Source organism: Heterodontus francisci, chromosome 19, assembly GCF_036365525.1.
Source record: "Heterodontus francisci isolate sHetFra1 chromosome 19, sHetFra1.hap1, whole genome shotgun sequence".
Classification (NCBI taxonomy): Eukaryota; Metazoa; Chordata; class Chondrichthyes; order Heterodontiformes; family Heterodontidae; genus Heterodontus; species Heterodontus francisci.
The window spans coordinates 17,241,327-17,263,190 of NC_090389.1; positions in this window are offsets into that span (position 1 = coordinate 17,241,327).

The window sequence follows — 21,864 nt, forward strand, 5'->3', positions numbered from 1 at the left end:
TACCTGACCCGCTGAGTATTTCCAGCATTTTCTGTTTTTGTTTCAGATTTCCAGCTTCCACTGTACATTCTAAATGTAATATCTCCAAATTTGCAGATGACACAAAACTGGGTGGGAGGGCGTGTTGTGAGGAGGATGCAGAGAGGCTTCAGGGTGATTTGGACAAGTTAAGTGAGTGAGTGATTGCATGGCAGATGCAGTATAATGTGGATAAATGTGAGGTTATCCACTTTGGTAGCAAAAACAGGAAGGCAAATTATTATCTGAACGGCTATAAACTAAGAGAGGGGAATATGCAGCGAGACCTGGGTGTTCTCATACACCAGTCGCTGAAGGTAAGCATGCAGGTGCAACAGGCGGTAAAAAAGGCAAATGGTATGTTGGCCTTCATAGCAAGAGGATTCGAGTACAAGAGCAGGGATGTCTTGCTGCAATTATACAGGGCCTTGGTGAGGCCCTGGAGTATTGTGTGCAGTTTTGGTCTCCTTATCTGAGGAAGGATGTTCTTGCTATAGAGGGAGTGCAGTGAAGGTTTAGGAGACTGATTCCTGGGAAAGTGGGACTGACATATGAGGAGAGATTGAGTCGGTTAGGATTATATTCGCTGGAGTTCAGAAGAGTGAGGGGGGGATCTCATAGAAACCTATAAAATTCTAACAGGACTTGACAGGGTAGATGCAGGAAGGATGTTCCCGTTGGTGGGGGAGTCCAGAACCAGGGGTCATAGTCTAAGGATGCGGGGTAAACCTTTCAAGACTGCGATAAGGAGAAATTTCTTCACCCAGTGAGTGGTGAGCCTGTGGAATTCACTACCACAGAAAGCAGTTGAGGCCAAAACATTGTCTGTTTTCAAGAAGGAGTTAGATATAGCTCTTGGGTTTAAAGGGATCAAAGGTTATGGGCTGAAAGCGGGAACAGGCTACTGAGTTGGATGATCAGCCATGATCATAATGAATGGCGGAGCAGGCTCGAAGGACCAAAGGCCTACTCCTGCTCCTATTTTCTATGTTTCTATGTTAACCTTTTGTGGTGTGGCTGAGGCCAGCAATCCCTACCAAGGCTCAATTTCACACTTTATAGTACAGTTACTAATTGAGCCACAGGGGGCACTCTAGCCTGCTTTTCTTTCTTCAGGTTCAATTTTTGCACTGGAGATTTAAAGCAGAACAGAAGCAACTTGTATTTATACAGCAACTTCCCTGCCCTCAAAGATATCCCAAAGCATTTCATAGCTAATTAATTACATTCTGAAGTGTAGTCACTGATATAACATAGGAAACATAGAAACATAGAAAATAGGAGCAGGAGTAGGCCATTGGGCCCTTCGAGCCTGCTCCGCCATTCATTATGATCATGGCTGATCATCCAACTCAGTAACCTGTTCCCGCTTTCGCCCCATACCCTTTGATCCCTTTAGACCCAAGAGCTATATCTAACTCCTTCTTGAAAACATACAATGTTTTGGCCTCAACTGTTTTCTGGTAGTGAATTCCACAGGTTCACCACTCTCTGGGTGAAGTAATTTTTCCTCATCTCAGTCCTAAAAGGTTTACCCCATATCCTTAGAATATGTCCCCTGGTTCTGGACTCCCCCACCATCGGGAACATCCTTCCTGCATCTATCCTGTCAAGTCCGGTTAGAATTTTATAGGTTTCTATGAGATCCCCCCTCACTCTTCTGAACTCCAACGAATATAATCCTAACCGACTCAATCTCTCCTCATACGTCAGTCCCGTCATCCCAGGAATCAGTCTGGTAAACCTTCGCTGCACTCCATCTATAGCAAGAACATCCTTCCTCAGATAAGGAGACCAAAACTGTACACAATATTCCAGGTGTGGCCTCACCAAGGCCCTGTATAATTGCAGCAAGACATCTCTGCCCCTGTACTCGAATCCTCTTGCTATGATGGCCAACATACCATTTGCCTTTTTTACCACCTGTTGCACCTGCATGCTTACCTTCAGCGACTGGTGTATGAGAAAACCCAGGTCTCGCTGCATATTCCCCTCTCTCAGTTTATAGCCGTTCAGATAATAATCTGTCTTCCTGTTTTTGCTACCAAAGTGGATAACCTCACATTTGTCCACATTATACTGCATCTGCCATGCATTCACCCAGTCACCCAACTTGTCCAAATCACCCTGAAGCCTCTCTGCATCCTCCTCACAACGCACCCTCCCACTCAGTTTTGTGTCAACTGCAAATTTGGAGATATTACATTTAATTCCCTCATCTAAATCATTAACGTATATTGTGAATAGCTGGGGTCCTAACACCGATCCCTGCGGTACCCCACTAGTCACTGCCTGCCATTCGGAAAAAGACCCATTTATTCCCACTCTTTGTTTCCTGTCTGCCAACCAATTTTCTATCCATCGCAATACACTTCCCCCAATCCCATGCGCTTTAATTTTACACGCTAATATCTTATGTGGGACTTTGTCGAAAGCCTTCTGAAAGTCCAAATAAACCACATCCACTGGCTCCCCCTCATCAACTCTACTAGTTACATCCTCGAAGAAGTCTAGTAGATTTGCCAAGCGTGACTTCCCTTTCATAAATTCATGCTGACTCTGCCCAATTCTACCACTGTTCTCTAAATGCTCTGCTATAAAATCTTTGATAATGGACTCTAGAATTTTCCCCACTACTGACGTCAGGCTGACTGGTCTATAATTCCCTGCTTTCTCTCTACCTCCCTTTTTAAATAGTGGGGTTACATTAGCTACCCTCCAATCTGTAGGAACTGTTCTAGAGTCTATAGAATCTTGGAAGATGACCACCAATGCATCTACTATTTCTAGGGCCACTTCTTTAAGTACTCTGGAATGCATACCATCAGACCCTGGGGATTTATCAGCCTTCAGTCCCATCAATTTTCCCAACCCCGTTTCTCTACTAATACTGATTTTTTTCAGTTCCTCTCTCTCACTAAGCCCTGTGTTCCCCGACATTTCTGGTATGATATTTGTGTCCTCCTTTGTGAAGGCAGAACCAAAGTATGCATTTAGTTGGTCAGCCATTTTTTATTCCCCATAATAAATTCCCCTGTTTCTGACTGTAAGGGACCTACATTTGTCTTCAACAATCTTTTGCTCTTCACATACCATTGAAACTTTTACAGTCAGTTTTTATGTTCCCCGCAAGCTTGCTCTCGTACTCTATTTTCCCCTTCTTAGGAAATGCAGCAAGATCCCAAAAACAGTAATGAGATAATAACCAGACAATCTGTTTTGCTAATGTTGGTTAATAGATAAATATTGACCAGGACAGCAGGAAGTGTGTCCCCCCATTCTTCTACAAATAGTGCCATGGGATCTTTTACATCTAACCGAGAGAGCAGACAGGGCCTCGCTTTAATGTCTCATTCAAAAGACAGCATGTCCGAGAGTGCAGCACTCTCTCAGTACTGCACTGGAGTGGGACTTGAACTCACAACTTTCTGATTCAGAGGCAAGCAAGCTACCAATGAGCCCCAGCTGACACTTAATAGGTAAGAAGATGACAGCTGTCAATCAAAGCGATATCATCGAGCACTCCAGCAGATCAGAAATTATCACAAACGCTCTATCATTACGCTGAGCATTCTATGGGCGATGGAACATGGGGAAAAAGCAGAGTGAATCTTACCCTCAAATTTAAAAAGAAAATCATGTATTCATTTAGCCTTGCTGAACCATACAGCCCAGGAAGGTTCTTGGTTTGATTACTGACCTGTTCTGATCTCAACCCGGTGGCTCATGCATGGGGCTACAACTGACTTCCGTGTCCTATAGGCGGCAGAGGGAACTCTCCTGATCACCACCTAGTGACAATCAGCTTGAAGGTGCCTATGTGTAGATGCCAAGCAAGAGCAGGATTGGTTGGCACGTGATGCCATCTGCAGTTGAATAGTCCTTGCACGCTCACCTGTCTCTGCTCATAGGTGAAGAATGGCCCTCTGGAGGAAGTGGGTAGCCATTGAGAGTAAGTGAGGTGTGTAAGTGCGGGAGGGGTGATGTATAAACTAGTGCCGTTTTGTGGAATGCAGCAGTGTCCCAGTGAGATTTGAAACACAGTGTGTGAGAAACATTAGAGTCCATTTGAAACACTAATTCTATCATTAGTAACACATGGGCACCTTTACTTTAGAAAATTCACACTGACAACAGAAAATAATTAAAAGGAAAAAGCGCCTAGAGATTTTGTTGCATTAAAATGCAAATAAGTAAGTTCAGTCAGCCATCACCGCCCCCAGTAATGACTAGGAAATATGTTCCCTAATATATATTTAACCTATTTTTCCTCCTGTCCTATGCATGATAAAAAGACTTCACCTGGGTTTATACCTTGTTTTAACACATCCCAAGCCACTTCACATTCAATTATTTACTTTGAAAGTGCAGTAACTGATGTTATGTAGGCAAAGGGACTATCATTTTCACAAAGAAAGATCCCAGAAACAGGAACGAAGCCAATGGCCAGTTAACGTGCCTTTGGGCAAAATACTGCATTCTCTGCAGAGCTTGATGAAGGAAGGCCACACTCTGTCAGCTCTACAGAACCATAATTAGTTTTACACCAAAGGGCCACTTCAGGTCATTACATTAGCACAACATATCAGAAAGCATGGAATAAATCAGGTCCCATTCACAGGCCATCTGGAACCTATCCTATCATGGACCGTACCGCATCCATTTCCTCTCCTCAGGGACAATATTCATCCATTCCCAGCACAATTATTCAACCCTGACCTGCTCTCCTGCACAGACTCCATCAAGAATGGCCCCACAGCACAAAGCTGCCATTAATGTTGATCTATTTGGTAGGTTTTCTCTGAGTGGCCATAAGTTGGCTGGAGAGAGGTGGAGATGTGACTGCTCTCTTCCAAGGTTAATGTTCAGACACATGGTTGGGACAGTGCAGAAAGGGCTTTACTCTGTATCTAACCCATGCTGTACCTGCCTTGGGAGTGTTTGATGGGACAGTGTAGAGGGAGCTTTACTCTGTATCTAACCCATGCTCAATCTGTCCTGGGAGTGTTTAATGGGACAGTGTAGAGGAAGCTTTACTCTGTATCTAACCCATGCTGTACCTGTGCTGGGAGTGTTTAATGGAGCAGTGTAGAGAGAGCTTTACTCTGTATCTAACCCGTGCTGTACCTGTGCTGGGAGTGTTTGATGGAGCAGTGTAGAGAGAGCTTTACTCTGTATCTAACCCATGCTCAATCTGTCCTGGGAGTGTTTGATGGGACAGTGTAGAGGGAGCTTTACTCTGTATCTAACCCATGCTGTACCTGCCCTGGGAGTGTTTAATGGAACAGTAAGTGACAATAGTGGAAAAGCATTCCATTCAGAACATGGGCTAACCCGATACTAAGCTGTCAGAAATAATCAGCAAAAACGTAAAAAGATGTCTTGTACCAAATGTTCAAAAATTATGTTTATTTAAGAATGAAGGGATTGTTTGTTACTGTTTCCTTTACCAGCAGATGGTGTTATAAGGAAGCATTCCCTTCAGCTTTATAATCCTCACTGCCTCAGTAAACAGCAATTAACAGTAATCAGTTTGTTGAGTCTCTATGTCCAATTCCTTAATCCATTGAGCTCTCACCATGATACTCACCATTACTAATGGCTTTTTTAAATCACTTCATCATCTGTCATTCACCCTCTCCTGTTATCATTTTGATTCTTCCCTCTTGGGTACTCTGCCCTTCCAAATCCCTACCCCACTCACTCGTCTCCCTACTCTCCTGCTGATGTTCCAGGTTTGACTCCCTCTTGGATAAGCCTACAGCTTCCCTCTGTGCCCCTCGACATCCTCTGAAGGGCCCATCAAGGCATTCTTCCTGCCTCTTACCAGCAGCAACTCCAACTACCCCATTCCGCTCGCTCGCCGACCTTCCTGCCCAATGCACCACTGGGGACTAACCTTTCCAACCTCCTTCATATCCCACTCACCCCTCCCAATGCTAGCCCCATGAATCTCTGCCAGCGAATCAGCTATTACTGCTCCTCTCTGCATCTCCATCCAGAATGTCCATTCACTTGTGAACAAGGCCCTTACCATCCAAGAACTTATTGTGGTGGATTACAATGACATCATGGCCTTAACAGAAACCTGGCTGAGGGGTGATGGCACCTTTCCCCTGAAAGAAATCTCCCCACCTGGCTATATCTTCCACCACTTGTCCAGCCAAGACCGTCACGGTGGCAGTGTAGCTGTTATCACTAAATCACACCCTAGATTGTTCTCCTTTTTCCCCTTTGAGCATCTGACCTTGTTCCACCTCTGTCACCTTTCATTTAAAACCCTTGTTCTCTACTAGCTACTGATCTCTTCAATCATAGCCTTACCTCCATCTTTGATGCCTTGTCCCCATGAAAGACATTATCTCTCTCACCCTGGCCGTTCCTCCTGAAACGGCCCTCATCTCCGCTCCCTGAAGTCCAAGGGACGCAGACTTGAACATTTATAGCGGACAACTGGCTTAACTGACATCTGACATTCACCGCCACATCTGGCTGGATCACATAAAGCACAATCAGGTCCTGCTCTCCTCTGCCAAAACAGCTCACAATTCCAGGATTATCCTGGAATGGAAAGATAACCCCGGCTTTGCTTCTCCACTTCTTCTTAAACCCCTGTCTCCTGTCACCTCCACTCTCACATCCAACACTAAGTGTGAAAAGCTCATGGTCTTCTTTTTCACAAAGATTGAAACCATCCAATCAGCTGCCTCTGCCGCGTCCCTCCCTTCCCCTATCCCACTGGGCCAAACTTCCTCTAGGCTTCCCTCTACCTTAGCCTTCTCCAGTTTCTCTCCGATCTCGCCTCATGCCCCCTCCAAGCTCATCTTGCCCATGAGACCCACCTCCTGCTTCCTCAACCATATTCCCACTAAACTGCTGACCATCCAACTTCCCCTCCTGGTCCCCATGTTAGCTGATAATGTAAACTGTTCTCTCTCCTCAGGTTCTCTCCCCCTCTGCTTCAAATCGGAACTCATCACCCCTCTCCTCAAAAAACCCACACTTGGCCCCTCTGACCTTGCAAATTACCACCCCACCTCCAACCTACCTTTCCTCTCCAAAGTCCTTGAATATGTTGTCCCCTCCCAAATCCATGCCCACCATTCCCAGAACACCATGTTTGAATCCCTCCAATCAGGTTTCTGCCCCTGCCACAGTACTGACATGGCTCTTATCGAAGTCGCAAATGACATTCTATGTGACTGTGACTAAGATAAACTATCCCTCCTCATCCTTCTCGACCTGACTACAGCCTTTGACAGGGTTGACCACACCATCCTCCTCCAACGCCGTCATCCAGTTGTGAGACTGCTCTCGCCTGGCTCCATATCTCTCCTGTCCTAGCTATATAATCACCTGCAATGGTTTCTCTTCCCACTTCCGCACCATTACCTCTGGCCAGTGATCTATCCTTGCCTCCCTCCTATTTCTCATTCATGTGCTGCTCCTCAATGACATCATCCAAAAACACAATATCAGGTTCCACATGTACGCTGCCGACATCCAGCTCTACCTCACTACCATCTCCCTCGTCCTCTCCCGTCTCTGATTCAACACCACTTGACTGACATCCCATCTCATCTCAAATTTCAGCTCTGCTGCTGAAACCCTCATCCATGCTTTTGGTACCTCTAGACTTGACTATTCCTATGCTCTCCTTGCTGTCATCCCATCATCCACATTACACCAACTTGCGCTCATGCAAAACACTGCTGCCTTGTATTCTAATCCATACCAAGTCCCGTTCACCATCACCCCTGTACTCATTGACCTACATTGGTTCCTGGTCCAGCAATGACTCAGTTTTAAAATCCTCATCAGAAAATTAATTGGACAAGCAATATAAATACTGTGGCTACAAGAAAATGTCAGAGGCTGGGAATTCTCCGGCAAGTAACTCACCTCCTGTCTCCCCAGTGCCTGCCAACAAGGCACAAGTCAGGAGTGTGATGGAATACTCTCCACTTGCCTGGATGGGTGCAGCTCCAATGATATTCAAGAAGCTCGACACCATCCAGGACAAAGCAACCCGCTTGATTGGCACCCCATTCACAAACATTCATTCCCTCCACCATCGACGCACAGTGGCAGCAGTGTGTACCATCTACAAGATGCACTGCAGCAACTCATCAAGCCTCCTTCAACAACACCTTCCAAACCTATGACCTCTACCACCATGAAGAACAAGGGCAGATGCATGGGAACACCACCACTGGCAAGTTCCCCTGCAAGTCACACACCATCCTGACTTGGAACTATATCACCGTTCCATCACTGTCACCAGGTCAAATTCCTGGAACTCTCTCCCTAACAGCACTGTGGATGTACATACACCCCATGGACTGCAGCGGTTCAAGGCGGCTCACCACCACTTTCTTAAGGGCAATTAGGGATGGACAACAAATGCTGGCCTTGCCAGTGACACCCTCACCCCTTGAATGAATTTAAAAAAATTCAAATCCATTTGGCTTCACCCCTCCCTATCTCTCGAATCTCCTCCAGCCCTACAAGTCTTTGAGTTCTCTGCCCTCCTCCAATTCAGCCTCTTGAACATCTCTGATTTTAATTGCTCCACCACTGGCGGCTGTGCTTTCAGCTGCCAAGGCCCTAAGCTCTGGAATTCCCTCCCTAAACCTCTTTGTCTCTTTCTCCTTTAAGAACCTCCTTAAAACCTACCTCTGACCAAGCTTTTGGTCAGCTGCCTTGATATCTCCATATGTGGCTCAGTGTCAATCTTTTTTTCATAATGCTCTTGTGAAGTGCCTTCGGATGTTTTAGGACATTAAAAGTGCTATATAACTGCAAGTTGTTGTTGTCGTCAAGCATGTCATGTCCCACATTTTCCACTAGGGGCAGTGTTGTACCATGAAATCTCTGAGACAAGTGGCCCTTTAGGTGCATGTGTGTATCTGTATTTGTGGGGCTGTATGTGTGAATGTATATGTCTGTTTGTATTTATATATCTGTGTGTGTGTCTGTCTGAGTGTGTTTGTGTGTGTCTCTGTTTGTCTGCTTATGTGTGTGTGTGTTATGTGTGCCTCAGTGCATATATGCCTGTGTATGTCTGTCTGTGTGTGTCTGTGTTTGTATGTATGTTTGTGTATGTGTGTCTGTTTGTCTGTGTCTATATTTGTGTATACTGTGTGTGTGTCAATGTATGCATGCCTGTGCTTACATGTCTGTGCTTGTGTATGTTTGTGTATGTCTGATTGTGTATGTATGTCTTTGTGTGTTTTGCCAACAAAATCGGAACTCAGTGATGCCATTGATTCTCTAGCCAGTGGAAAAGCCCCTGGGAAGGATGGCATTACCCCTGAAATAATCAAGAGTGCCAAGCCTGCTATACTTTCAGCACTCTACGAACTGCTTTGCCTGTGCTGGGATGAGGGAGCAGTATCACAGGACATGCACCCTCCATAAGAACAAGGGTGACTGCAGTGACTGCAACAACTACCGTGGAATCTCCTTGCTCAGCATAGTGGGGAAAGTCTTTGCTTGAGTCGCTTTAAACAGGCTCCAGAAGCTGGCTGAGCGTGTCTACCCTGAGACACAGTGCGGCTTTCGAGCAGAGAGATCCACCATTGACATGCTGTTCTCCCTTCGTCAGATACAGGAGAAATGCTGCAAACAACAGATGCCCCTCTGCGTTGCTTTCATTGATCTCACCAAAGCCTTTGACCTTGTCAGCAGACACGGTCTCTTCAGACTACTAGCAAAGATTGGAAGTCCACCAAAGCTACTAAGTATCATCACCTCATTCCATGACAATATGAAAGGCACAATTCAGCATAGCGGCACCTCATCAGACCCCTTTCCTATCCTGAGTGGCGTGAAACAGGGCTGTGTTCTCGCACCTACACTGTTTGGGATCTTCTTCTCCCTGCTGCTCTCACATGTGTTCAAGTCTTCAGAAAAAAGAATTTTCCTCCACACAAGATCAGATGGCAGGTTGTTCAACCTTGCCCATCTAAGAGCGAAGACCAAAGTACGGAAAGTCCTCATCAGGGAACTCCTCTTTGCTGACGATGCTGCATTAACATCCCACACTGAAGAGTGTCTGCAGAGACTCATCGACAGGATTGCAGCTGCCTGCAACGAATTTGGCCTAACCATCAGCCTCAAGAAAACAAAAATCATGGGACAGGATGTCAGAAATGCTCCATCCATCAATATTGGCGACCACGCTCTGGAAGTAGTTCAAGAGTTCACCTACCTAGGCTCAACTATCACCAGTAATCTGTCTCTCGATGCAGAAATCAACAAGCGCATGGGAAAGGCTTCCACTGCTATGTCCAGACTGGCCAAGAGAGTGTGGGAAAATGGCGCACTGACACAGAACACAAAAGTCCGAGTGTATCAAGCCTGTGTCCTCAGAACCTTGCTCTACGGCAGCGAGGCCTGGACAACGTATGTCAGCCAAGAGCGACGTCTCAATTCATTCCATCTTCGCTGCCTCCGGAGAATCCTTGGCATCAGGTGGCAGGACCGTATCTCCAACCCAGAAGTCCTCGAGGCGGCCAACATCCCCAGCTTATACACCCTACTGAGCCAGCGGCGCTTGAGATGGCTTGGCCATGTGAGCTGCATGGAAGATGGCAGGATCCCCAAGGACACATTGCACAGCGAGCTCGCCACTGGTATCAGACCCACCGGCCGTCCATGTCTCCGCTTTAAAGACGTCTGCAAATGTGACATGAAGTCCTGTGTCATTAATCACAAGTCGTGGGAGTTAGTTGCCAGCGTTCGCCAGAGCTGGCGGGCAGCCATAAAGGCGGGGCTGAAGTGTGGCGAGTCGGCAGTTGGCAGGAAAAAAGACAGAAGTGCAAGGGGAGAGCCAACTGTGTAACAGCCCCGACAACCAATTTTATCTGCAGCACCTGTGGAAGAGTCTGTCACTCTAGAATTGGCCTTTATAGCCACTCCAGGCGCTGCTTCACAAACCACTGACCACCTCCAGGTGCTTACCCATTGTCTCTCGAGACAAGGAGGCCAAAGAAGAAAGAAGAAGTGCATATATGCCAGCGTATGTCTGTCTGTGTGTGTCTGTGTTTGTATTTATGTTTGTGTATGTGTGTCTGTTTGTCTGTGTCTATATTTGTGTATACTGTGTGTTTGTGTCAATGTATGCATGCCTATGCATACATGTCTGTGCTTGTGTATATTTGTGTATGTCTGATTGTGTGTGTCTTTATCTGTGTGTGTGTGTGTGTGTGTGTGTGTCTGTCAGTGCGTTTGCGTGTCTGTGTGTGTATGACTGTGTGTGTGTGTGCTTGTTTGTGTTTGTGGGTGTTTGTTAGTGTGTGCCTGTTGGATTCTGTGTTTGTTTGTGTGTGTGTGTGCATGTCTGTGTCTCTCTTTAAGTAGCATAAATGTGCTATTCACTTGTGGGTTCAAAATCAATTCTAAAGCAGGGTGATCCAGAGGACTGATAGCTCCCTTTCATTTTGCTAAAGCTAAGAAACATCAAGGGAAGGATTTTCAAAATTAGAAGCTACAAATAAATGATTGCAATTTATTATCCTTACTGTGTGCAGAATGACCTTCATGTTCACCAACATAACAACAGTGACTGCAGTTCAAAGTAACTCATTGTGTGTGAAGTACTTTGGGACCTGCTGAGAGATGTGATAAGGCACTGTATAAATGTGAGTTCTCTCCCTGTTACTGATATTTTCCCTGACCTGGTACTTGACAAGTAACTGCAATGAAAGAGAACATTCACTGGAACATCAGGCCCTCCTCCTACATATTTTCAACCAAATTCTTTCCTATTGAGCCAACCCTTTTCTGTCGGGTATCTGCATTGTGCAGTGAATTGTGGGCAAGATGATATCACCATTTCAGGCTTGCGCTCTGCAACATGATTGCAGAAAAAAATCCAGCTTGTTCAAAAAATGGATTAAATAAACTAATAATTAACTGTTACGACCAGGTCAGAAAGGTGTCTCGGAGTGTTTTCAGCCTTCACCTGGTCTTATTGTAACAGGGTTCAATTTTAAACACACCTTGTTTTGAGCTCCCCCTTGGTGAATCCTCGTTCACCACTTTCCAATTATAAGGCAAAGAAATGAGCACAAACAGGCTTCCTTAGGTTGAAAGAAGAAAAGTGAATTTTATTAAAAACTTAAACTTAAACTCTAATACGTTTAACGCCTACGGATATATGACACACTCACGATAGCATGCATATGCTATACACACGTGCAAATAGGGACAGAAAAGAGCAGAAGAAAAATAAAGTAGATAAGTTTGAGGCGATCAGAAGAGTTTCTGGTTTACTGTGCTTCAAGCTCACTGTAGTCCCTATGTAAGCAGTCTTGCTTTTCGTTGGGGCCCAGTATTCTTCTTAAACCTCGTTCACTGTCGGAGTCTTCTCTCTCTTGGAGTTCATGTGTCTTCAATGGGTCTTCAGTTCTGTAAGAAAGAGATGAGAGCAGAGAGGAGAGAGGTCTTTTCAGGCCAGGAGCAAAGAACTTTCTGAGTTTCTTTCAGCAAGTTCAAATTCAGAAAACTCCAACAGTCAGTTAGTCATGTGACTAAACTGGTCTGACAGTTCTTCTGTATATTGGCGAAGCAAGACCTGGGTGCCCGGTTCCAACACTGTCTGATCGCATGCAAATGTCTTTCCAGTCAGAGGCTTGGCAATTCCTTGTGATAGGCCCTCTTTTCTTCCCAGCCACAATTTTAAATTTTAATGTCCATATGTGCCTCAGTCTAGGCAGGTGGGGGGCCTGCATGACAACTCCACACCCAGGGGAATGAAATGTGATTTGAAAAAAAAACGGTGCATTTCATTATAAGGTTTGAGAGAAATATAAGATACAGAAAGAAAAACCATGCATTTCTCTCACTCATTTCCATTCATTCATCAATCTTAAAGCCTATTAAAATTGTCATTTCTGGGTGCCAGTGCTGCTTTGATTTCTCCTTTTTTTCCTCAGGAGAGTTAGTAGTGGGTGGGTCTATCCTGAACTCTCTGAGTCATGCAAAGACTTTTGACTTCAAGGGATGGGTGGTTCCCTTTTCCTCTGACTGTGGGGGTGGATTCTTTGTTAATCTCCCCTTTGTTCTCTGGGACCCTCCTACTAGCAGCTATTCGTGCAGACTTGACTGTACTCTCTATGACGCTTTGACTAGGCGAGGCATCACCCTCACGGTTTCTGTGCCCCCTAGAGGTCTCTCTTTGTCTCTGCATGTTCCTGTAAATGCTGTTAGCAACTCTGGTGGGGTGCTTCTAGAGTCTACATTTATGTAGGAGGATGTAGGGTCTAACTTTTCACATTTTTTGGGGTTGGCTAACTGGACAGTAGGGGTTTTCATCCAGAATTCCTCCCAGACTTCCTTTAACCTGCCCTCTTGGTCACTTTTTCCCCTTCTCTTTCTAAACTTTTGCCAGCCGTGTGCCTGCCTGTCCCCTTTTGTTCTCGGTGGGGGTCCTTCACAGTTCACCAACCCTCTGCTGGAGGGTCCTCCTACCACAGGTACAGGACTTAGGGGTACAGGTTTCACTATAGGTTGGGGTTTCCCCTCAACTTGGCACATGTGGCAACTCCTGCAGTACTCCACCACATCTTTGTGGAGTTTTGGCCAGTCAAACTGTTGTCTTATACGGGCTTTGGTCTTTCGTATACTGGCATGTACAGCCACTGTGGTCTTGTGGGCCCTTCTTAATATTTCTCCCCAGTACCTCTGTGGCACCACTAACATTTTGTGAACTACCTTCCACTCCTTGCCCTCAGGTCTGTGAGGAGAACTCCATTTCCTCATCAGTACCTCATTCTTTAAATAGTAGCAGTCAGGCACTCCCTCTGCTTCACTTTCAGACTGGGCAGCCTATGCTAACTCTCGCTATACTGGGTCGGCTCACTGAAGATCCATTTAATTCATTCCTTGGGTCTCTTGACTTTCCAAAGAAAGTCTCGGCCAGGCAGACCTCATGGTCATTTGCCTGCAGTGCCAATGCAGTCTCCTCTGAGGGAGCTGGTTTGATCATGGCCTGATCCGCTACACATTCTGGGACTCTGCAGGGGACTGTCTCCTGCCACTGCCCTGTCTCTCTGACCCGTGGTCTTTCTTTCACTACTGGGGAAGCTACCACCTTCACCCCTGCCAGATCATTACCTAGGAGCAGGTCAACCCCATCCACAGGCAACCTAGGGACAATCCCTATGGTCGCCGGTCCCGAAACTAGGTCACACTCCAGGTGCACTCCAGGTGCAGGTACAGGTACAGGCATACACGACCCTCCAATACCATTCACCACCATTTTGTTGTTCACTGCGCTCTCTGGGGGAAAGGTCAGGCCTTTTCCCAGTAAAAGGGATCTAGTGGCCCCTGTGTCCCTGAGAATTACGATGGGCTTGCTTGCCCCACTTGAGGGGTATGGAGTTACTTTTCCTTCAGACACAAAACCCTGATAACCTTCAGGAATCCTATAAAATTTTCCTGCACTGGCCATAGTAAGCTTCCTGGGTTGCACTCTTACTGCAGTTAAAGCCACAGCTTATTCTGTGTTTTCCATCAGGGCCCCATCTTCACTGAGTAGGTGTGCCCTGATTAACCCCAATAGTTTCCCCTTTAGTTTCCAGCAGTCAGCTTTTAAATGCCCTGCCTTATTACAATGGAAGCACACAGTTCTCCGGGTCTCACTCTTGCTCACAGCACCTTCCTTTTTGGCTGGAGGAGGACCCCTTGTGTCTCCTGCTTTCCCTTCTCTTCCAGGACTACCTGGGCAGAGATCACCTTCACACCCTTTGTCCTTTTTGGATTTGTGGGGGTGATTAGGAAAGGTTCTCCCCTGGTAAACCGACTTATAAATTAAAACAAACTCATCGGCCAGAACGGCCGCTTGCCGGGCTCTATGAACCTGCTGCTCCTCTCCATGGGTCTTTATTGAGAATGGGAGAGAGTTTTTAAATTCCTCTAATTACTTCACTAAGATTCTCATAGCTGAGTTGTATTTTTAAAGCCCTCAGCCACTGGTCAAAAGCCAGCTGCTTACTTCTTTCAAACTCCAGATAAGTTTGATTGCCTTGCTTTTTGAAGGTTCTAAACTTTTGGCGCTAGGCTTCGGGTACTAATTCATATGCCCCGAGGATAGCAATTTTGGTCAGTTCATAATTTGATGAACTCTCATCTGACAACAGGGAATAAACCTCATGGTCTTTTCCAGTTAGTTTGCTTTGCATCAAAAGAGACCAGATCTCAGCTGGCCATTTTAGCTGCCTTGCCGGTTTCCCAAAAGATATAAAAATCGCTTCCACATCTTTCTCGTTGAATTTTGGAATTAATTGAGCATGTTTTAGCAATCTTGTACCCAGCCCTGAATTACGCTCCTCCATATTGGCCGTGCTTTCACTGGGGCCACTCTGTCACCCCCTAGTTAACTCAAGCTCTTCAGCTCTCTTTCTTCTGATTTTTTCTGGAATATTTTTTCTCTCTGACTCTCCTCTCTCTCTTGTTCCTTCTCCTGTCTTTCTTTCTCTCTCTCCTCTCCCTCTTTTTCTTTCTCCTGTCTTTCTTTTCCTTCACGTTCCTTCTGGAAGGCTCTCTCTTTCTCCCTTTCCTCTCATTCAGGTTTCCTTTGTTCCAATTGTAACTGTGCTAGCAGTACCCTGTCCGGGTCTGCTTCTAACCCTGTTTCTGCTTCTTCAGATTCAAGGGAAAAATGGTTGGCCACTAGCCTTAGGAGCTCAGACTTTCTGGCCTTGCCAAGTACAGTGATCCCACACTGCTCAGCCATTTTCCTCAACTCCTCCATAGACAATGCTTTCAATTTATCCCAAGTTAGTTCACCCTGTCTTGGAGAGCTACTCGCTTCAGTTGCAGACATGTTACTATACAATCACACACAACCACAAGAAAACCTGTATTAACCTTGCTTTACTTTTGATTGGGAACAATTTGGCTTCCCACTTCCAATTTCTCATTTGTCTGTGGATCAATTCCAGATGCTAGTACCCAATGTTCTGTTACGACCAAGTGAGAAAGGTGTCTCGGGGTCCTTTACAGCCTGCAACTGGTCTTAGTGTAAGAGGATTTAATTTTAAACACACCGTGTTTTGAGCTCCCCCTTGGTGAATCCTTGTTCACCACTTTCCAATTATAAGGCAAAAAAATGAGCACAAACAGGCTTTCTTAGATTTAAAGAAGAAAAGTTAAACTTATTAAAAGTTAAACTTAAACTCTAATTTGGTTAACGCCTATGGCGACACACCGCGCCCCACACGAGCAAAACATATGCGATACGCGCATGCAAATAGAGATAGGAAAGATCAGAAGAAAAATAAAATGGAGAGGTGTGAGGCAATATATGAAGAATTTCTGGTTTACTGTACTTCGAGCTCACTGTAGAGTCCTTTTGTAGATAATTCTTGCTTTTCGTTGGGGCCCAGTATTCTTCTTAAACCTTATTCGCTGTCGGAGACTTTTCTCTCTTGGGGTTCCTATATCTTCAATGGATTCCAAAGCTGATAAGAAAGAGATGAGAGCAGACAGGAGAGAGATGTTCTCAATCCAGGAGTCAGGAGCTTTCTCAGTTCCAATTCTCTGTGGTGAGTTCACAAAAACCTACAACAGCCAGTTAGTCATGTGAATAAATTGGTCTGACCACGTCTTCTGTGTATTGGGAGCAGCGACTGTTTCCATTGTTCCAATACTGTCTGCTAGTATGTAAAAATGTCTTTCCAACCAGGGGCCTGGCAATTCCTTGGAATCGGCCCTCTTTTCTTCCCAACAACAATTTAAAGCTTAATGTCCATGTGGCGAAATTAATGTGCCTCATTCTTGGGAGGTGGAGGCCTGCATGACATACCAGTCTCTCCCTGTTTCTCTCCAGCTGTGTGTCCCAGTCTCTCCCTGTTTCTCTTCAGCTGTGTGTCCCAGTCTCTCCCTGTTTCACTCCAGCTGTGTGACCCAGTCTCTCCCTGTTTCACTCCAGCTGTGTGTCCCAGTCTCTCCTTGTTTCTCTTCAGCTGTGTGTCCCAGTCTCTCCATTTCACTCCAGCTGTGTGTCCCAGTCTCTCCCTGTTTCACTCCAGCTGTGTGTCCCAGTCTCTCCCTGTTTCTCTCCAGCTGTGTGTCCCAGTCTCTCCCTGTTTCCCTCCAGCTGTGTGTCCCAGTCTCTCCCTGTTTCTCTCCAGCTGTGTGTCCCAGTATCTCCCTGTTTCACTCCAGCTGTGTGTCCCTGTCTCTCCCTGTTTCTCTCCAGCTGTGTGTCCCAGTCTCTCCCTGTTTCTCTCCAGCTGTGTGTCCCAGTCTCTCCCTGTTTACCTCCAGCTTTGTGTCCCAGTATCTCCATTTCACTCCAGCTGTGTGTCCCAGTCTCTCCCTGTTTCTTTCCAGCTGTGTGTCCCTGTCTCTCCCTGTTTCCCTCCAGCTTTGTGTCCCAGTATCTCCCTGTTTCACTCCAGCTGTGTGTCCCTGTCTCTCCCTGTTTCCCTCCAGCTGTGTGTCCCAGTCTCTCCCTGTTTCACTCCAGCTGTGTGACCCAGTCTCTCCCTCATTCACTGCAGCTGTGTGTCCCAGTCTCTCCCTGTTTCTCTCCAGCAGTGTGTCCCAGTCTCTCCCTGTTTCACTCCAGCTGTGTGTCCCAGTCTCTCCCTGTTTCACCTCCAGCTGTGTTTCCCAGTCTCTCCCTGTTTCACTCCAGCTGTGTGTCCCAGTCTCTCCCTCATTCACTCCAGCTGTGTGTCCCAGTCTCTCCCTGTTTCACTCCAGCTGTGTTTCCCAGTCTCTCCCTGTTTCACTCCAGCTGTGTGTCCCAGTCTCTCCCTCATTCACTCCAGCTGTGTGTCCCAGTCTCTCCCTCATTCACTCCAGCTGTGTGTCCCAGTCTCTCCCTGTTTCACTCCAGCTGTGTGTCCCAGTCTCTCCCTCATTCACTCCAGCTGTGTGTCCCAGTCTCTCCCTGTTTCACTCCAGCTGTGTGTCCCAGTCTCTCCCTCATTCACTCCAGCTGTATGTCCCAGTCTCTCCCTGTTTCACTCCAGCTGTGTGTCCCAGTCTCTCCCTGTTTCACTCCAGCTGTGTGTCCCAGTCTCTCCCTGTTTCTCTCCAGCTGTGTGTCCCAGTCTCTCCCTGTTTCCCCCCAGCTGTGTGTCCCAGTCACTCCATGTTTCACTCCAGCTGTGTGTCCCAGTCTCTCCCTGTTTTTCTCCATCTGTGTGTCCCAGTCTCTCCCTGTTTCTCTCCAGCTGTGTCTCCCAGTCTCTCCCTGTTTCTCTCCAGCTGTGTGTCCCAGTCTCTCCCTGTTTCACTCCATCTGTGTGTCCCAGTCTCTCCCTGTTTCTCTCCAGCTGTGTCTCCCAGTCTCTCCCTTTTTCACTCCAGCGGTGTGTCCCAGTCTCTCCATGTTTCACTCCAGCTGTGTGTCCCAGTCTCTCCCTGTTTCTCTCCAGCTGTGTGTCCCAGTCTCTCCCTGTTTCTCTCCAGCTGTGTGTCCCAGTCTTTCCCTGTTTCTCTCCATCTGTGTGTCCCAGTCTCTCCCTGTTTCTCTCCAGCTGTGTGTCCCAGTCTCTCCATGTTTCACTCCATCTGTGTGTCCCAGTCTCTCCCTGTTTCTCTCCAGCTGTGTGTCCCAGTCTCTCCATGTTTCACTCCAGCTGTGTGTCCCAGTCTCTCCCTGGTTCTCTCCAGCTGTGTGTCCCAGTCTCTCCCTGTTTCACTCCATCTGTGTGTCCCAGTCTCTCCCTGTTTCTCTCCAGCTGTGTCTCCCAGTCTCTCCCTTTTTCACTCCAGCGGTGTGTCCCAGTCTCTCCATGTTTCACTCCAGCTGTGTGTCCCAGTCTCTCCCTGTTTCTCTCCAGCTGTGTGTCCCAGTCTCTCCCTGTTTCTCTCCAGCTGTGTGTCCCAGTCTTTCCCTGTTTCTCTCCAGCTGTGTGTCCCAGTCTCTCCCTGTTTCTCTCCAGCTGTGTGTCCCAGTCTCTCCCTGTTTCACTCCAGCTGTGTGTCCCAGTCTCTCTATGTTTCCCTACAGCTGTGTGTCCCAGTCTCTCCCTGTTTCTCTCCAGCTGTGTGTCCCAGTCTCTCCCTGTTTCACTCCAGCTGTGTGTCCCAGTCTCTCTATGTTTCCCTCCAGTTGTGTGCCCCAGTCTCTCCCTGTTTCTCTCCAGCTGAGTGTGCCAGTCTCTCCCTGTTTCTTTCCAGCTGTGTGTCCCAGTCCCTCCCTGTTTCACTCCAGCTGTGTGTCCCAGTCTCTCCCTGTTTCACTCCAGCTGTGTGTCCCAGTCTCTCCCTGTTTCTCTCCAGCTGTGTGTCCCAGTCTCTCCCTGTTTCACTCCAGCTGTGTGTCCCAGTCTCTCAGTTTCTCCAGCTTTGTGTCCCAGTCTCTCCCTGTTTCTCTCCAGCTGTGTGTCCCAGTCTTTCCCTGTTTCCCTCCAGCTGTGTGTCCCAATCTCTCCCTCTTTCAGTCCAGCTGTTTGTCCCCGTCTCTCCCTGTTTCTCTCCAGCTGTGTGTCCCAGTCTCTCCCTGTTTCTTTCCAGCTGTGTGTCCCAGTCTCTCCCTGTTTCTCTCCAGCTGTGTGTCCCAGTCTCTCCCTGTTTCACTCCAGCTGTGTGTCCCAGTCTCTCCCTGTTTCTCTCCAGCTGTGTGTCCCAGACTCTCCCTGTTTCTCTCCAGCTGTGTGTCCCAGTCTCTCGCTGTTTTACTCCAGCTGTGTGTCCCAGTCTCTCCCTGTTTCTCTCCAGCTGTGTGTCCCAGTCTCTCACTCATTCACTCCAGCTGTGTGTCCCAGTCTCTCCCTGTTTCACTACAGCTGTGTGTCCCAGTCTCTCCCTGTTTCTCTCCAGCTGTGTGTCCCAGTCTCTCCCTGTTTCTCCCCAGCTTAGTGTCCCAGTCTTTCCCTGTTTCCCTCCAGCTGTTTGTCCCAGTCTCTCCCTGTTTCACTCCAGCTGTGTGACCCAGTCTCTCCCTGTTTGTCCCCAGCTTCGTGTCCCAGTCTTTCCCTGTTTTCCTCCAGCTGTTTGTCCCAGTCTCTCCCTGTTTCACTCCAGCTGTGTGACCCAGTCTCTCCCTGTTTCTTTCCAGCTGTGTGTCCCAGTCTCTCCCTGTTTCTCCAGCTGTGTGTCCCAGTCTCTCCCTGTTTCTCTCCAGCTGTGTGTCCCAGTCTCACCCTGTTTCACTCCAGCTGTGTGTCCCAGTCTCTCCATGTTTCCCTCCAGCTGTGTGTCCCAGTCTCTCCCTGTTTCCCTCCAGCTGTGTGTCACAGTCTCTCCCTGTTTTACTCCAGCTGTGTGTCCCAGTCTCTCCCTGTTTCTCTCCAGCTGTGTGTCCCAGTCTCTCCCTGTTTCTATCCAGCTGTGTGTCCCAGTCTCTCCCTGTTTCTCTCCAGCTGTGTGTCCCAGTCTCTCCCTGTTTCACTCCAGCTGTGTGTCCCAGTCTCTCCCTGTTTCACTCCAGCTGTGTGTCCCATTCTCTCCCTGTTTTTCTCCAGCTGTGTGTCCCAGTTTCTCCCTGTTTCACTCCAGCTGTGTGTCCCAGTCTCTCCCTGTTTCTCTCCAGCTGTGTGTCCCAGACTCTCCCTGTTTCTCTCCAGCTGTGTGTCCCAGTCTCTCCCTGTTTCACTCCAGCTGTGTGTCCCAGTCTCTCCCTGTTTCTCTCCAGCTGTGTGTCACAGACTCTCCCTGCTTTACTCCAGCTGTGTGTCCCAGACTCTCCCTGTTTCTCTCCAGCTGTGTGTCCCAGTCTCTCCCTGTTTCACTCCAGCTGTGTGTCCCAGTCTCTCCAAGTTTCTCTCCAGCTGTGTGTCCCAGTCTCTCCCTGTTTCACTCCAGCTGTGTGTCCCAGTCCCTCTATGTTTCCCTCCAGCTGTGTGTCCCAGTCTCTCCCTGTTTCACTCCAGTTGTGTGCCCCAGTCTCTCCCTGTTTCTCTCCAGCTGAGTGTCCCAGTCTCTCCCTGTTTCTCTCCAGCTGTGTGTCCCAGTCCCTCCCTGTTTCTCTCCAGCTGAGTGTCCCAGTCTCTCCCTGTTTCTTTCCAGCTGTGTGTCCTAGTCCCTCCCTGTTTCTCTCCAGCTGTGTGTCCCAGTCTCTCCCCCATTCACTCCAGCTGTGTCTCCCAGTCTCTCCCTGTTTCACTCCAGCTGTGTGTCCCAGTCTCTCCCTGTTTCACTCCAGCTGTGTGTCCCAGTCTCTCCGTTTCTCCAGCTGTGTGTCCCAGTCTCTTTGTTTCTCTCCAGCTGTGTGTCCCAGTCTTTCCCTGTTTCCCTCCAGCTGTGTGTCCCAATCTCTCCCTCTTTCAGTCCAGCTGTTTGTCCCAGTCTCTCCCTGTTTCTCTCCAGCTGTGTGTCCCAGTCTCTCCCTGTTTCTCTTCAGCTGTGTGTCCCAGTCTCTCCCTTTTTCACTCCAGCTGTGTGTCCCAGTCTCTCCCTGTTTCTCTCCAGCTGTGTGTCCCAGTCTCTCCCTGTTTCTCTCCAGCTGTGTGTCCCAGTCTCTCACTCATTCACTCCAGCTGTGTGTCCCAGTCTCTCCCTGTTTTTCTCCAGCTGTGTGTCCCAGTCTCTCACTCATTCACTCCAGCTGTGTGTCCTAGTCTCTCCCTGTTTCACTACAGCTCTGTGTCCCAGTCTCTCCCTGTATCTCTCCAGGTGTGTGTCCCAGTCTCTCCCTGTTTCACTCCAGCTGTGTGTCCCAGTCTCTCCCTGTTTCTCTCCAGATGTGTGTCCCAGTCTCTCCCTGATTCTCTCCAGCTGTGTGTCCCAGTCTCTCCCTGTTTCTCCCCAGCTTAGTGTCCCAGTCTTTCCCTGTTTCCCTCCAGCTGTTTGTCCCAGTCTCTCCCTGTTTCTCCCCAGCTCTGTGTCCCAGTCTCTCCCTGTTTCTCTCCAGCTGTGTGTCCCATTCTCTCCCTGTTT